The sequence below is a fragment of the Dipteris shenzhenensis genome, chromosome 26 (assembly GCF_047967505.1).
Source record: "Dipteris shenzhenensis isolate YYH24624 ecotype China chromosome 26, Dip_SZ_1.0, whole genome shotgun sequence".
Taxonomy (NCBI): domain Eukaryota; kingdom Viridiplantae; phylum Streptophyta; class Polypodiopsida; order Gleicheniales; family Dipteridaceae; genus Dipteris; species Dipteris shenzhenensis.
This window is the reverse complement of record NC_141621.1, coordinates 47,945,555-47,958,762: the sequence shown is the minus strand read 5'-3', so window position 1 is coordinate 47,958,762 and position 13,208 is coordinate 47,945,555. Positions and strand designations below refer to the sequence as shown.

At 46.5% G+C, this 13,208-nt stretch overlaps 1 protein-coding gene across 2 annotated transcripts in view; it reads right to left on the bottom strand.

Annotated features, from left to right (window-relative positions):
- The window catches only part of LOC147885193 (uncharacterized), a 59,033-nt gene that overhangs the window by 35,498 nt on the left and 10,327 nt on the right, over positions 1-13,208 (bottom strand). The window lies entirely within an intron of this gene.

Genomic DNA, 13,208 nt, shown 5'->3' with positions numbered 1-13,208 from the left:
TGGGATAGGTGAATCTGCATGTATCCTGGTGGGTCAATGAAACCCTCCGTTGTGATATGTAAGAAGTGATCTCTGTAGAAGCTAAGCTTCACTAGGAGTTCACTCGGTCCCAACCAGGTCCGAAATGTGTGTAGCTGTAGTAGATCCTCACAGATAACATGGTTGACCTCGTGTGATAAGAAGGGAGAAAACGGAGCATCCATGCTGTACTGGAAGGGAGGTAGTCTATCCATGTGGAGCCCCAATCGCTCAAACCATCTCTCTGTACGAGCATACCAGCACCTCTGGTCTCTCCTGTTGCAAGTGCCATAGAAGAGGATAGAGCTATCCATGGTAGCCTGCTACGCCCCGAGGTATAATCCCCATATTCCCTAACTCGGTACAGATACGTGATGACCTGAAATGCAGCATCTATCTGTAAAGGGGGTGACCCAAACTCAGCCTAAATGATCTGGTGAGGAACAGATAACTTACCACGAATCATCCATGATAACATGAGAACCTGTAGCCGCTCCACACGGGCCCACTCTGTATTTGACAAGTCTGGCTCCCAACAAGGCCTGCCGTACATCGACGCTAGGCAAACCAAGGAATCAAAAAGCAACCTCTTGGTGCGTGGATCTTGAAAGTGCGAGCGGAAGCACTGCCTCTCTAGTCTGGCCAATGAAGCATACCCTCTACTCAAGCATGCCTGCATCGCAGGTCTCGTAGTGAAGCTGGGTCCGGAGAAGATAACCCCAAGATAAGTGTATGATGAAACTATTTCAACAGATGACCCCTCAAATGTGAACTGCTCCTGACGCATGATGGCTCGAGATGTATTGAAGATCATGACCTTGGTTTTACCCAGGTTCACCTTCAAATCATGAGACTCACAAAAGGACTGTAGTGCGTCTAGGTGCCTCTGAAGCCCCTCTGTTGAGGAAGCCAAGAGAGCCACGTCATCTGCGTAGAGCAAAATATGGATCAACTTGCCCGCAAGAGAGCAACCTACACCCCCCTATGTCTACATCACTGTCTCAACCTCGTCAATGTAGAGACCAAACAAAGTAGGCGACAAAGGACACCCTTGTTTGATCCCGTTGGTGCTCATGATCTCGTCTGTCCACCCGGATCCTGCACGAACTCTACCTGAAACTCTCTCATAAAGTGCCATGACAGCCCAAATGATCTCCTAGTCATAACCCAAGTCCTGTAGGCACCGTATGAGACGGGCTCTCGAAACCGTGTCAAATGCCTTGCGAAAATCCACAAGCAACAATAAACCCTCTGCTTCCGTGACCTCGCCTTCTCGATGATACATCTGAGCATGAGAATGTGGTCCATGGTTCCATGATCACGCCGGAATCCGGCCTATCCTACTGCTCTAAGTCCTCGACATTCTGCAAGTCTGCTAACCTCGGAGTCAAGTACTAATGCATAAATCTTGAACATGACATGTCCAATCATAATGGTCATGTAGTTCTCCGGACTCATGGGATCCCATATGCAATGAACTCAGTGCATAGCCCCTCATGATCCTTCACTCGGCCATTAAGAAGTTTCATTACGGCATCTTTTATCCCTTCTCTAGTAAAGAGGGTGCAGGATGTGAGATGAGGCATGTGTGAGAGGTTAGGGACTGGCTGATTTAGGACATCATAACGTGTGTGTGCATATTCAAACTAGATCTGAGTGTCAGTGAGTGGCGGAAGGGACCGTCCTTCTAGAAATCTCCGCCAGAAGTCGTTAGCGTTATTACTAAACAAAATGTTCAATAGCTCCTCCTTGTTCCGACAAACGAAGTCTAGTTTCTTCCTCCGTACCAATCATCGGTATTCGTGTAGCGTATCTGGTGCGCTCAGAAGACTGTTTTTGGTTTCGAATCTGAGTTGACGACGTAAAGCCTGATACTCATCATCATACCAACTATTACAGGGTACGGTTCCAGGGAGTGGTGGACGGGTGGAGCGGGTGGTGTGGAAAAAAGTGTGAATGGCAGCCTCGTGTAGTGAGCGGGTGACAAGGGCAGCACGATCCTCTAAAAGGGGTATGAAGTCAATATAAGCGAGGAGTATGTACAGACGGCCAGAGTAAGAAGGTGAGTGATTCCGATCAAAGTGTATATCGTGGTAGGTGGAGTAAGCACTGAGTGGGGTAAGAGGTGCTATGCGAAGGGAGGTGAAGATGCTAAAGAAAAGGTATGTATGATCAGCCCCTGGGGAGAGAGGTGCTACAGTGAAGTCAGTAATGCGAGATGTCAAGACAGGGGATCCGATGATGTAATCAACAACACTGGAGCCCCCCCATGTGGAAAGCATGTGAAACCACCTGAAGCAGGCCATCTGTCAAGACCATTATAGATAATGAGATCATGTATCCTGCCGAGGTCTAATAGGGCCTGCCCATAAGATGAGAATGGACCTCGCCTGTCAGCCGAAACCCGTAGCATACCTGCCTCCTCAAGGTTAATATCTAGCAGTAGAGTGGAATCATCTATGAAGTCAAGAAGTGGTACCTGACGGGCCCTTGTCCTCGCGTTGAAGTCCCCCACTAGGAGGACTTCTCCGCGGCTAGAGAAAACAACGATGGACTGATAAAGGGCAGCAAATGGGGATGTCTCATCATCACCTCGGATATCTCTGGCAAAGTGGAAGGTCTCAAGGAAAAAGTAGCAAACTACGACAAACAGATCCCGGCTATCCATGTGTTGAATCCGGATCCAAAGAAATCTGGAATGTGTATCTCTCTGCTCTACTAAAATGGTCCCCCGAAGTGTGAATCTTAAAAGGACTGCAACTCCACCTGAACCTCGAACTCCTCCTGTACCCCTCGTCTCATCTCTGTAGGCAAACTCCCATGTATATTCGCTGGCTATTGGAAAAGGGCGCTCTGAACTCTGATGTGTCTTTGTATAAAAGACTATGTCGTGGCTTGTATAGGATTCCGAGAAGTTCCTTGGTTCTTACCATAAGGTACCATTACAGTTCCAAATGGTGCAGGACAGAGTCTCAGATATCTGAGTCTCATAGACCCCGCTTCCCTATGTAAGGGAGGAGACATGTGCCTTACGAGGGCCTGTAAGAAGTCGTCCCCCTCGTACCACTGCCTACTTTTTCTTCTTCCGGGCCTGATCCCACTGCTGCAGCAAAGAGCGCCTCTCCTCAACCTGTAGAGGTGTGAGGTCCTCATCCATAGAGATCGCTAGCTGATCTCGAAGGACTAACCTGCGTCGTAGAGCTGAAAGTCGTGCTTGAGTGTCATGGAACCGTATGATCAGGGGTTGCTCTCGGTTGGAATCTCTCCCCACCCGCCACGCCCTCTCTATCATATGCTCAACCATACCCAGGGTAGCGGCCACGAATGCAATCGCATCTACCATCTGTGTAGCCTCAGTGCGTGGGATCCTCCGTACTCTAATGTTGAGAGCCTTACTGGCTCTCTACTGCTGCTCCATGAGGGTAGCCGAAACGGTTACCCTTGCGGATTCCCATTTGGCCACGTCAACCCATCTGGAAGTCTCCTCAATAGCAGATTGCATGCTCGCAATTTGTGCCTCGACCACTGGAGTACTCCTTGGGACAGTGTGTATGACTCTGACCCCCTATTGGAGCTGCATGATATCATGTCTGAGTCCCTGAATAAGACCTGCCTGCTCCTGAATGGCCCTAGCATGCTTCTGTATGATGCGGCTCTGTTCTTGGTTGAAGCGGACCTCATAAGCAAGGTCTCACAGGCCTCTAGTGTATCAGCCCACCCATGTCCATGCTGAAACTGTAGTGACTGTGGCATGAAAGTGTGGGACTGAGTCTGAAAACTGGACAGTGACTGGGTGAACTGGGTGAGGAACGGAGATGACTGTGGAATGGATGAGGCAGTCCCAACGGGGTGTGGGAGCGTGGGCTGACTGAGAGGGAGAGGGGAGAGTGAAGCGTAATGCGGAACAGTGTATGACACCTCCGAAGTAGGGGTCATAAGCGGTGCGAGAGCTATAACAGGAGAGGAGGGGAAGGGAACAACAACCGACGCCATGGGCATGAGTATGTCACTGATAATAGATGTAGAGGGAGCTGAGATTGGAACAGGAGCTGAGCCTGAAGCGGGGGCTGAATTCGAAGTAGAGATAGAGATAGAGAGAGGGAACTGAGGCTGGAGCTGAAACCGAAACTGAAATTGGAGCGGGAGCTGAGAATAAGGTAGAGATAGAGGCTGAAGAAGCTGAGGCGGGTCCTGCCTTTGCCTTGCTGTCTACCCCGAGTCCACTTCGGTTGTAACGTGTGTTCACGTCCTCCAATTTCAGTTGTGTCGTTTGCTTCTTCTTTTTTTTTTGTCGTCTTTCTTGGCTTTGTCCCCTATTTCTCCTGGACCCCTTTTTTTTTTTGGGTGCAGGTCTTAGTGTCCGACGAGAGCGGGAGCACCGGCTCCCCCCCCATAACGGGAGGCACGTCCAATGCGAGGTGGTGGCGAGGCGGTGTGGAAGCCTGAGGTGGAGAAGGAGAGGCTAAGATGGCGATGAGTTTTTTTTTTTTTTTTTTTGGGGGGGGGGGGGGGGGGGGGGGGGGCGCGGGGGAGGGGCTGAAGTGGAAGCGAGAGGAACAAAGAGGGGGGTGGCTAGGTAGGCTACTAGGCTAAGCGTAGGGAGGGGGGTAGGCGGCATAGGGCATAGGTGTAGGGGTAGGCATAGGATGAGCGTAGGCGTAGGGGTTGGGCTGAGCGTAGGACATAGGCATAGGGGGCATAGGGGTAGGCTTAGGATGAGCGTAGGGGGCCTAGGGGTAGGCGTAGGATGAGCGTAGGGGGCGTAGGGGTAGGCTGAGCGGAGTAGGCTGCGCGTAGGCTGAGCGAAGGGGTAGGCTGAGCGGGGTGCGTAGAGCGTAGGCTGAGCGGGGTATGAGTGTAGGGAGGGGGTGGCTAGGTAGGCTGAGCGTAGGGAGCGTATGGGGGCGTAGGGAGAGACCGAGCGTAGGGTAGAGCGTAGGGAGAGGCTGAGCATAGGGAGCGGGAGACCTCATGGGTCTATGTCACGTAGAGCAGGAGCAGCGATGGAGTCAGCGATGGGCAGCAATGGAGCAGGAGCAGCGATGGAGCCGCAATGGAAAGGCTTGATGGAGCGATGGGCAGCCATGGAGCAGGAGCAGTAAGGAGCAGCGATGGGCGGCGATGGGCAGCGATGGGGGAGAGAGAGAGAGAGAGAGAGAGAGAGAGAGAGAGCAGACTCGCATTGTGATGCACCAATAAGCGCACCTCAGATGGGGCAAGAAGCCATCCAGCAAATATCGAATCTCTCATTGGTCTGACGTGTCTGAAGAACAGCCTCCATTCAATGTGAGCTCCTTGAGGTCCTATGAAGAAGTCTATCATGACGTGCTGCCGCTGACCATATCTCACATCAGGCCTCATGAATCTGAATCTTAATCAGGTGATCTCTTGGACAAAAGTGCAGCACATAGGTGATCTGCATAGTCATTGACCTATATCATGTCCAGATACCATGAACAAGCAAGCAAGCCTTGAATCTCGACAGGGCATATCGTGGAATCTATTCCTACCTGCATCCACAGCCAGCCCTAGCCTCTACAGTCAGCAGATCCAGCGTCTCTAGTTAGGATACTGAATATATATGCTCTGCAGCCCTGCCAAAGTCATACTCAGTCGTCCTTTGGTAATTGCCAAGGCCATAGTAATAAAAATTGTACTTAGCATAACCTCCAGTCTTTTTCTATGTAGCATATGCCTATGATTCTTATGCATGCACAGTATCTCACTCTTTCGCATGCATGAGGTGGAGATAGAGGAGCATGTACTGATGAACGTGTTGTACTTGAAGGCATATTGAGGTAAAAGGTCCTTGCATTCTATCAGATTGGGTGTCCTCAGAAATCCTATGCTCGCATGCTGAACGGGTTGTAATCTCTTCAATGCTCTTCCCACAGCCATGCTGAGCTACTCAGTGCTGTTTTTATGCTGCCCGACCTGCCTCATTGCTGCAAGCATTAGTTCTCTTGATATCACCATATTGCTGCGTGGACTCCTCAACAAATATGCGCCAGCGCTTCACCATTTTTTCTACATCCAATATCTACTTACCTGTGCACATCTATGCCTCTACTTCGCCTGGTTCTGCCCGCTCCAGAACTGACTGGACAGCCCATGATTCCTTCACAACCTCACCATTTTCTGCAGGACTTGCCACTGCTTTCATGATCATCTTTCTTTCATATCTGCACCGGAGAGAAATGCCATTTGCTTCTCTAAATTTCAAAAGGTCCAATGTATTGGCACATAGCAGTTTAATTAAAACCCCTTTATCTCCTTGGTCATAAGGTTCTCTAATGTGCAGTCAACCAAGTAGTTGACCTCATTCTTTTGGAGACTTTGACTGCAGAATATCGCAGGTCGACCTGCTCTCCAAAAATTGGTATAATTGTTGTTTGTGTCATATTTATGCCTGCTGCTGACTTCATTCTTGATCTATGGTGAAGTCTCATCCAACGCTGGCCCATCGGATGCTGAGGAAGACACTTAAATATTATCAGTCTCCACCAATGGCGGTCTCCACCAATGGAACTTCCCGTCTTGCTCCTCAAATCGAGAAATTCTCTAGTACAAACTTCACCCATTGGCAAACCAAGATACACCTCATCTCTATGCAGTACGGTGTGTGAAAAGTCGTCAAAGAGAACCGATCTCAAGCATGAAGGAAATTCATCTGCGTTGATTACATGGAAGAACAAAAATGATCGAGCTCTTGCCATTATCGGTCTGGGTCTTGCAAAAATTATTTTCATCATATTGATCATGATAGTATAGCAAAAGAACTTTTTGGAGAAAATCTTAATAATTCCAAACTCTTTCTCAAGCAACAATTTTATAAGATGTCCATTAAGAATTCCTCCTTGAAGGACCATTTAAGTGCTTCAGGTATCCTTGTACAACAGCTCACTGCCTTAAAAGCTCCTCCTAATGATGATGATAAGAAGGTTGTACTTCTCAATAGTCTCGAAGACAATCCCCGCCGTGCAGATATTCTTGGGGTACTTCGAGTTGCTAATGAGATGAAATATGAAGAAATGGTGGTTGTATTAATAGACAATAACCGTCGTCGCAACACACCCATCACTGCATAACTAGGACCAGTGTATAACAGAAGCAAGGTCAGCACCAGTAAACACTTTGCTAGCAAAACAACCAAGTGTAGCTACTGTAAGAAATCTGGCCATAGAGCCAATCATTGCTTTAGACGACTTGAAAAGTTTGAAGAAGACAAAGCAAATCTTGTGGAGACAGAGACCGACCCAAATACTGACAACCTACCAAACAATGCTCTCACTGTCATGGCAACTCTTTCCATTGGGGAAGACAGCCCTGACTTTTAGGCTTTCTAGTTTTACTTTGTTGTGTCAATAATGAGTCCTCTGCCCTTGCATTAGCATAAATAAAATGAATGTTTTATGTATGTGTCAATAATGGTACTCTGCCTTGGGTAGTCCCCAAAAAATGATTGTATGCGGGCCTAGTCTTGTAAACACTTCATGATATTTTCTATACCCTACCTAGAGCAAGGGAGGTTTGTCCACAAGGGGGTGTTATGGTGGCCTTCACCCCCACTTGTGTCTTTAGGATGGACCAGTGTGTATAGGTGTGAAGGTCAAGCCTCTAATCAGGCCTACCATGACAGTGCAAGTTTTGGCTCAGTAAGTAGTAGTAGTGGGTTCATACCTTCAACCTTATGAAGGTCTCTTCCTAGTCCTTCTCACCCTAGCTTCGAAGGGAGGTGTTGGATATCAAAGCCTGTGTGTGAGAGTCCTAGAGTTTGTAGGTGTGAAGAGTCCTTGTGCAAGTGGACCACTTGTCCAAGTAGTCTAAGTTTTAGATCTGATTTGATATGTTCCTATGTAGCCTCATCTATGAGGTGTCAATGTGGAAAGATAAGGCTATCCTCAGCCTATAAAAAGAGGTGTATGTACTTGCCCAATCAGTCTATGAGATTCAGCTGTTCATTGACTCATTCTCCTTATGCAGAGGTCTCACTGAAAACTCTGCCAGAATGAGATGATGTGGAGTGAAATCTCTACCTCTAGATCAATCCTTAAGAGCATCGTGACATGTAGCCCCTCAAAGCTCACTCATTCCTCTCTGGAGTCTACTGCTCACGAAGTACTTGCATATAAAGTTGTTGGTATGCCTATAGTTGAAAAGGAGGGATTGGTGCTAAAATGCTTAAAGTGGGCCTGAAGAAAATGTTGGAAATATCATAGCCAAAGAGTGTGTTGGTGTGAAGTGTTGGTGTAGTACTAGGTGATCTAGTACTAGTCTATGTATATAAGGCTTGTACTTCACTTGTCTTGATATACTTTATGAATGAATGAAAGCCTTCATTTTGTCTTCATTTGAGTATCACTTCCTCACACCCTGACCTTCTCTCTCTTTATCTTCACCATGTTTCTAACATGGTATCAGAGCCACCTTCCATAGCTGCCACATCACCCTTGCCCTAACCCTAATTCGTCACTCTTGCCCTAACCCTAATTCTGCTTCAGCCGCCTCTGCTATGCAACCTGCTCATTTCCGTCTCTAGCTGCCTCCTTCTCCATAGCTTGCTGCCTCCATAACCACCTCCAATAGTGTCATTCCCGGGCTATTTCGATTGCTCTAGGCGCCTTTTATCTGCTGTCGGTATCCTGGTCTACAAGCGCCTGCAGGTGTGGTGCCATTTTAAAGCTCTTCATCGCCGAGCCTAGGGTTCCTAGGCTGCTGCAGCAGAGCCGACACCCTGCAAGAATTTTGGCAGCACTTCGAGGCCTTTGAAGGCAATTTCAACCCACTTCTACACTGCTGCTGCATAGCCGCTTTCAACAGAGCTGTTTCGGAGATTTTCAACGCCAAGAACGGCTCTTTATTGCTGCTGCTGTGCAGTCGGCCACTTGACAGATTTCTCTGCAGCATTTCAAGTCATTTGAAGGCATTTTCAAGCAGTTTCTTGGCTTCCAGATCACCTACAACAGACGTTTCTTATTGTGGTGGCCTGCTACAGCATTTGGAACTGTTCTAGGGAGCCTCCTTGCACATTGGTGACCAGCCTTTGCACTTTGGGGTGCCCTAGTGAGCCGCTTTGCAGCTTTCGGACCTGCTGCAGCAATTCAAGCAGTTACTACAACCACAAGAGCTCCATTTCTGGTTCAGTTCTGCATTTCAGAGCATATTCTTGCTGTGTTCTGATTAGGGTTTGTATTTGGAGCACCTACAGCCACCTATATCTGCCCACTTGCACACGTGGAGGCTGCTATTGCGTTTTCATCATCTGTCACCAAAGTAAAAGACAATACATTCATTTTTGGGGGACAACCCAAGGCAAAGTACCTCTTATAGACTCCAAATACATTCAATTTAAAGGGACAACTCAAGGCTGAGAACCTTTATGTGACTCAACACAAACACACAGCATCAGTGATCATCATATATCAGCTCACAGAGGGATAGATCATGTAATATAGCAGATAGAGCTTGCTCCTCAGATCCAGTAGATCTGGTGTATATATTCTCGAGCTTGTCCAGTGTCTCCTTGGCTGAAGTAGTGAGGTCAAGTTGATGAAGTAGTTTGTTCGCCAACCTCACACCAATAAGCGCTAGTGCCTTGTCATTCTTCTCATCCCAAGCTAAGACTCGTGCGGATTGATCTTCACTATGAGGACGAGGCTCCATGTGTTCAAACTGAGGGAACAAACTCGCAGCACCAGCTGAAGAACCAGCAAGTACGGTGGCTGGTCTATGATGCTGTGTGTTTGTGTTGAGTCACATAAAGGTTCTCAGCCTTGAGTTGCCCCTCTAAATTGAATGTATTTGGAGTCAAAGGTACTCTGCCCTAGGTTGTCCCCCAAAAATGAATGTATTGTCTTTTACTTTGGTTGATGGTATTGACCACCTAGCTCAGAGTAAGGGGGGATGATGAGTGATGGTTTGCTCTTGCCGATCGCAAGCTGACTGAGAAGTCACTATCACACGGGAGGTGTTGGATAGTTGGACTTGCTCTTTGTAGTATTGCCGTGGAGGGGGGATCGGTCTACTCTTGCGTGTTAGGTCTCGCACTCTTTGCTCTGAAGGGGGGTGTTGGAGATATCATAGCCAAAAAGAGTGTGTGTTGGTGTGTAGTACTAGGTCTAGTACTACTCTATGTGTGAAAGTCTTGTGTGAGTGCCATGTGTCATCATGGGACTTATCCCATATGCACTAGGTGCTAGTGTGTGAGTGAGTAGCCTATATAAGGCTTGTACTTCACTTGTCTTGATATACTTTATGAATGTATGAAAGCCTTCATTATGTCTTCACTTGGGTATCACTTCCCCACACCCTAACCTTCTCTCTCTTTCTCTTCACCATGTTTCTAACAGAAAACATTGTCGTACCAGCCTGCATATCCCCTAGTCAAGTGTGCCTAGGCTACCAGTTTCATCGTGAACTTGGTACCTGTGGGAATTCAACCCAAGGAGACATTGTATCTAGCTATCTTAATCGGCTCTCCTACAAGGTGAATAAAGTCACACTGAAGCTGAGCCTCATTTCTGTTGAGATCATAAGCTTGGTTTTACCAAGGTTGACCTTTACGTCCCCATGTTGTGTCCGACGATTTGAAGTCCAATTGTTGTGTCTAAGGTCAACACAACATCATCTGGAAAATAAGAATGGGGCTGAAAGTCTGTGCTAGCGTAAGCCCTGTCCACCCCAAGTATCCACAAAATGAGGCCAACTCATCGATGTGGATCCCAAGAGGGTAGGAGAGAGAATATAATGCGATATTATAAACCGTTCTCTGAAGACCCAACAAGATCTATTGGATAGAACGCAGGTCTTGTCAGTGTGATCATAGCGTGCCACTCTACAAGTAGTTGGCAACAACATATAACTAGGTCACTACACCCAATATAGACCTTGCTATATATATTGCCATGTCAGGGTCTTTCTTCAGTTTACCATCATTTGTGTAAAGTATGATCCAAATTGCGTGGTTGAATAATCGAAGAGGCTTTGCAGATTTACTCATGCCAGGTCTTGTAAATTGTCTTTCTTCCTAACATGTCAATATGCGTTATATTGCCATGTCAGGGATCTTTCTTCAGTTTACCATCATTTGTGTGAAGTATGATCCCAATTGCGTGGTTGGACGTTCGAAGAGGCTGTCTGTCCTTACTTGGTTCCATTGCTCTGCAAGGCAACATACTTGCATACATTTGTGCAATGTTGTTGAGATAGTGGATATGTTGGCATAATGCTTCCCCTTCCAAGGGCAGCATGCACGTTGCAGCCAACAATATGGGTAGGGAGTCTACATCTAGTAAGAAGGCAGATAATTGGCATAATCTTCTATGTGATGATTACTCGGATGTATTCATGGATCATCTCTCTTATCTCCACTAGCACTCATGTATGTGCTCTCAAAACACAACATGAGCAGGCTTCAGAGAGAAGATGCAATGGGTACCAAATGCCTCCACAATAAACTATCCCCCTCTGGCTGTCCCAAGGATCTTTACCCTTCATGCTCCAGGGGCCTAAAAACACCTCAAAAGACCATGTCCCCAATACAAACCCTTTAGAACATGAGCAAAACAGGAAGGTTGTAATTACAAAAGCAATAGAAGAGGGTCTCCCAAAAGAGTGGCATACATATCCGTCTCCAAAGGAGGAAACAAGAGGATGACAAACTAAAGAATCATCATGGTTAACAGTTTTTTAATGGCCACAGTCTATGGCAAGAGCAAAATTTAGCATATGAGATAGAATGATTTGGATCCAAGTCACTATCACAAGCAAGAACCAGACGAAAGCATTCCATGCTGGACCATCTAGTAAAGATAAGGGCTGTAGCAAAAGGAGCTAAGGGAAAACGCAACACATTCTATTGTTGCTTCGTGGATTTCAAGAAGGCATTCGTCTGCTACCTAGGATGAAATTGTGGGAAAATTGACAAAATTAATGGCCAGACACTTGATGCATTATATAGAGTTAAACGAAAAAGCCTACGTAAGTAATGACACTTAAGTTAAGCTAGAATGCTCTCTCTCCCCCCATCTCTATTTGGGACATCCATTTATGAACTTATTTGAGCAGGGCCTATAGAAAAAACACTTAGATGTGTTGAAGAGACTAACAGAATTTTCAAGCGCACACATAAATATTGCAAAAAAGTAAGGTCATGATTATCAGAAGGCACCACAAACATGCCCTTTGCACACTTGAAGAAAAAGAGTTAGAAGTGGTCTGCATAGGATTAGAGTTTGACAACAATTACAACTTGGAATGCATGTGTGGAGAAAAGTGTCTTAGGTGGAAGGAAGGCACTTTTTAATTTGCAGAAGAAAGGCAGAATGAGATACCTATAGAATTAACAGCTGAGGTCCTCTATCTTGTGCTAGAGTGGGCAATGGTTATGTATATCCCCACATACCACATATCTTTAACCCTCGAGGAAGAGGCTGGCTATGTCTGGCTGAAACTGTAGGGACCGTCAATGAAGAGGCTGGCTATGTCTGGCTGAAACTGTAGGGAGGGCTGGGTCCCTCATGGTTGAATCCTGCAGGGCTGTAGAGGCTGAAGGAAGGGGCTTTTCTGGACACTCAATTGTGGATGAAGGGCTAGAAGTTCCTGAAACTGATGATGAAGAGAATGAAAGATGGGAGGGGCTTTTATAGGCTGTTTGGTCAGCCTCATCAACAGTCAGCACTTACCAAACAGCCAAAGTCAATGTTTGCCAAAAAGGCAGCATATTGACTTTTTACCAAAAAGCCAATTCTAAGCTTATCTCGTTCTATTGTCTACCAGACACAGGCCCTCTAACCAAACGTCATAAGAAACTGTCTGACTATTTGGACAACCACAAAACAATTGAGCTGAACCGTTCCATGGTATGACTTCTCTGCAACCTTCTCTAACCAGCATTGATGTAAGAGTCTTTTTACATCTCTGTTTGAGGTCTGAAGCAGTCACCCATGATAAACAATTTTTTAGTCAAGTGCACTTCAAGCAGCTGCAAAATTGCTACCCTAATCTACGATGACAACCAACTGATATGTTGAATTTCTACACATAAGCATTATACAAGCCCAAATAACCACTCTTTTTTAAAACCTAAAGTTTTTAACAGTGTGATCATAATTCTGCATTTAGCTGAAAATTGCTCCATTATAAAAGCCCGTATCAGACCGTATACTAAGTTGACTAAAAAAACATGAATT